The 4,975-nt window shown below is 33.2% G+C and overlaps 1 pseudogene; it reads left to right on the top strand.

Moving 5' to 3' along the window:
• Nucleotides 1-2,137: 2,137 nt before the first annotated feature.
• On the top strand, nucleotides 2,138-3,071 carry LOC110596198 (annotated as a pseudogene).
• Nucleotides 3,072-4,975: the final 1,904 nt, after the last annotated feature.

Here is a 4,975-nt window from a genome sequence, read left to right as displayed (position 1 = left end):
AGATGTGGAAATGAATACAACATTGTTACTAGCTTCAAGGAAAGGTCCACTGTGAAATAGTTCAGCACTGGATTTAGCCAACCCCAAAGGATTTGAGAATGAATTGTCTCTTGAGTGTAGACTGAGTGCTATGTGCATATTAGGAAAATTAAGTACAACCACAGGAAAAGCAGATTGATTGTATAAACTGATTCGTACACTTTTATCTTGCCATATGATTGGTTTTCCAGAAAGATACATCATGATATCACTACATCTCTTGAATTTCTCTCTCCTGGCATCCTCCCTCTCTTTAGTCTCTCAGGGATTTATATGGTGACCAGAGAAGGTAAAACTATGTTATTTTTGTGTGGTATTCAATCTGTATCTTATCCAGAGAACTTTGAAATTTTTATCTTCCAGTTTCTTAAAGAAGTATTCCCTGGAAATTTGCTTAAAGAACTTTCAGTATTATAATAACAGTTTCTTAGAGTTTAGGACACAGCAATGTTTATGTTGTATGGAAAGATAAAAGCGATAAATAAGAAACTTATTTTAAAAATTTTTTATCTTTATTTTATTAATGAGATGTGGAGTACAAGTCAGGATTAGGTGCACAGGTAGTTCGACTGCAAAAAATCTGACATGCAGTTTGGCTTATATGTTTTCAATGTGAGAGAACTTTATGCAATAGACAAAGGCAAGTATGAACCAGAGGACAAAAAAATGTCTCCTGAAGCATCTTTCAAATGCATTACGTTTCATATTTGAGGTAAATTAAGATAAATTTGCAGTTATATTCCTGACTGGCATCATTATATATATCAGAACGTATGTTCCATTTACGTCAACATCTGAAAGTTTATTTTTTGGACTAAATTTCAGGGATCCTCAAATTAGCACCTTATCATATTTGTTATTATTCTTTTTACTATGTTTAATCAACTGTTCAATCCACAGTACTGATCTCTGCCTTTTGATTTACCAGTTTTATTGATATGTTTATGATAAAAATGTGTATATTCCTAAAGAAAGAGAGTGCTGATAACAAGAAAAATAAAAAGGGGAAAAAAATGTACAATTAAAAGCTTTGCTACCTATACCTCCTGAGTGGAAGAGTTCATGCACCAGTTCATGAGTACCAGTGGAGGAGTTCATATGCCAGAGTACCAGTTCATGTTACAGAAAGAAAGTAATACACCAATATTGAGAACTTATAGCGCAGCTAGAATGTTGTTGGCTAAGGATAAGAAAAGAATAAGACATAAAATTCCCATATATCACTTTCCTGAACTTTGCGTTTTCCATAAAATAAATATTAAAGAAAATTGTATTTATTCTAATTATTTAGTCTTCAACAAAGTAATCAATATGATGTTTTGGCATCAGAAAAACTTCCTGTCAGTTCCTTCTTGTTCTTGTGAAAGTTTAAGAGATAAAAAACTAGGTGAACATAGTAAAAAAAATTAGTCAATCTTTAATTTAAATAACAAACATAAAAATAATTGGTACATTATAGAACTATATTATTAAGCTGTATGTTTGTATTGATTAATTTTTTTGCCTTCTGTTTTCTTTCCCACAAGTTAAGAATTTTATCCTTATTTACAGCCAAGGCAACTATTGTCCTATATTACTGTGGTTAAAAACACATTTTAGTTGGCCATATTTAAAAGAATATATATTAAGAATAAAAATAATCATAGCTACTATTAAGATCAGAAATTGTGATTAGGTCACCAGTTTTCATTAATAAAGTTTGTAAGTGTGAAAATTGGTAACAGAATTGAAGCTGAAGATTAAATGCTCAGTCTTAAAAGTGTACAATCTTAGAAACTGTAAAACAATGTCCCACTATTTAAACTATAGATATAATTCAAAAATATTGTTGTAGAGAACTATAATTAATTCAAAAATATATTGCAGATAAGCATAAAATGATGCTATATAAAAGTTTTTATAAGTCACTGATGAGGAGACTTTTAACGTAGACTATGAATGCATGTTTCCTTTTCAATAGAGGATGTGTGCAATTTTTTCTGCTTTAATAGGAATCTAAATACCAATATTTAAGTCTCCAATTCCCTTACATTTGTCTTATTACTTCTTTTTGTTTTATTTTGCACCAATAGATTTTGTTAAAAGGAAGAAAGTTAATATGAGAAACCACACAATGATTATAGGATTTGTACTCCTGGGCATAACAGACAGCCCAGAGCTTCAAGTTGTAATTTTTATCTTTTTATTTATAACTTATATACCAAGTGTCACTGGAAACCTAACCATCATCAGCCTCACCTTGATAGGCCCCCATCTAAAGATTCCTATGTATTACTTCCTACATAACTTCTCCTTCTTAGAAATTACATTCACCAGTGTTTCCATCCCCAGATTTTTGGGGGCAATCATTAATAAAGTCAAGACCATTTCCTATACAATTATTTAGCTCAATTATTTTTCTTCATCTTCATAGGTGTGTCTGAATTTTTTCTTCTAACTGCCATGTCTTATGATTGCTATGTTGCAATCTGCAAGCCTCTTCATTACACCACCATCATGAACAAGAAAATTTGAACCCTGCTTGTCTTTAGTTCATGGTTGGGAGGATTTCTGACTATTTCCCCCCTCTCATGCTTATCCTCAAGTTAGATTTTTGTGCTTCTAATGTTATTGATCACTTCTCTTGTGATTATTTTCCCATTTTACAACTCTCATGCACAGATACATGGCTTTTAGAGATGACTGGCTTTTACTTTGCTTTTGTGACTCTGCTGTTCATGTTGGCATTAGTGATTCTATCCTACATATGCATCATTTGCACCATTTTGAGAATCCCGTCTGCCAGTCAGAGGAAAAGGGCCTTTTCCAACTGCTCCTCACACATGATCGTCATCTCCATCTCTTATGGAAACTGCATATTCATGTATGTCAAGCCTTCATCAAAAGAAAGAGCATAGTTGACCAAAGGAGTAGCTATTATCAACACTCCAATTGCCCCCATGTTGAACGATTTTATCTACACCCTGAGAATCCAGTCAGTAAAACATGCTTTTAAAAACTTAATACATAAAGTAGTTTTACAGAAAAAATGAATGTATGTATTCATGAATGAATGTCATTGTAAAGATTCAATAAGGAAAACATGTAAGTTTAACTTAGCTCTCTTCCTATGTTCGCTTCACAGCGGCCTTCAGTGCTGAACTCATTTGCTTCAACTTTCTTTTTAACCTGAAAGTGACTATGCTGTGTCTTCTTTTAAAACTCCCCATAGCTTCCATGTAATCATTGATTTCCAATGTTTAATAGAAAACCAGTATCTTTAGAACATAAATAACATTGCTGGTAATTCCAAATAATAAAAACATCTTATGCTACAATATCTTACAGGAGTAAACACTGTTTAATCAAACTTCTCTTCTCTGTTACTAATATAACAGTTTCTTTTTAAAAGTTTTATGATATACAAAATAAATTAAATATGGCAACAAATTTTTTTTGCACCCAATCTGCAGTATCAGTCTCATATGATGGACATGAATATTTTCCTACTCACAAGTAATTTGGGGCTTCTATAATAATATTCTCTACTTCCTAGTTAAGCTGAAGCTATGTGCTATGTCTAGTTTTATTCATCTGTATCTGTTTTTGGAAATATATTTAAAAAATTAGGAAGTCACCATTATTCTTATGCAAACTGAGACTCTGATAGGAATTTCCTAAATACTAATAACTCTTCTATAGATAGTACTTTTTCTGTGCCACATGCTGGAATAAGTATGTTCTATACTATATCTTATTATCTCTTTATAGTTATATGGAAAAATAGACATGGTTGACTCTTTTTTACAAATATGAAAGACGATGCCCAGAAAAGTTGAATAACTTACTTAAGGTCACTGGGCTATATACTATATATAGCCTGATTTTTAACAAAAACAAAAAACTAGTCTTTACTCTATTTTCATCTGTATGAAAACCTGTAAGAACCTGCAAATTTTGCATAGGTTTTATTGAGGATCTGCACAATTTTATTGGCTTTTTCTTTCTTTCTTTTTTTTTTGAGTTGGAGTCTCACTCTGTCGCCCAAACTGGAGTGCAGTGGCCGCTCCCGGCCACTGCAACCTCGGCCTGCTGGGCTCCGGCGATCCTTCCACCTCAGCCTTCCAAGTAGCCGGAACTACAGGCATGCGCCACACGCCCGGCTGATTTTTTTTTTTATTTATTGTAGAGATGAGGTCTCGCTGCCCAGGCGGGTCTCGAACCCGCGGGCTCAGGCAATTCACTCACCTCAGCCTCCCAAAGGCGCGGAATTACAGGTTGAGCCACCGAGCCCGGCTCAACTTTTTCAATTATATTATCTTATTTGGACATTGTTATATTATTATAGGTTATACAGGGAAGGCACTAACATGTAATCTTATATATGGCACAAAAATTATAACATTAATCAATCAAAACAAGAGACTTTTCAAGTGTCATCGCTAATGAACAATAGCATGGGCCAGAAAGAAAGTGTAAAGTGTTAGCTGCATTATGGTGTTAAAAGTTCTTATCAGAAGTAGTTTAAAAACAATAGAGATAATGAATGTACTTAATACAGTGTAGTAGATTCCCAGTTTTTAAAACGGCATGAACTCAAACTGGTTAAAGATCTCCATTAGGAATGAAAATATTTAATTGTGATCTCTGAAAAAAATGACATAGGAAAAAAATCTTCACAATTAGTGTTGCTGTTTGTTTGTTGTTATTTTCTTTTCTTTCTCATTGAACTCCGTCTCCCAAGTTTTCTGGTCTAATTTCAATACTAATGTGTATTGTGTTTTATATTCCTTTGTGTTTTGTGTGCATTCTTCTTCTGGCAATTTTTTGATTCACTGAATTAGTCCCCTTGAGCCAGTGGCAGCGAGGCTAGGTAAAATATCAGTAACTCGTGCCACCTAAAATCTATGCAGAAATTATGCCAGAAAGTTTTCAAACATCTTCTGATATTATTTTT

This window comes from Carlito syrichta, unplaced genomic scaffold, assembly GCF_000164805.1.
Source record: "Carlito syrichta isolate Samal-C Ts95f unplaced genomic scaffold, Tarsius_syrichta-2.0.1 Scaffold307161, whole genome shotgun sequence".
Classification (NCBI taxonomy): Eukaryota; Metazoa; Chordata; class Mammalia; order Primates; family Tarsiidae; genus Carlito; species Carlito syrichta.
Note: the sequence above shows the minus strand (reverse complement) of the source record. Positions and strands in the feature narration are given on the sequence as shown.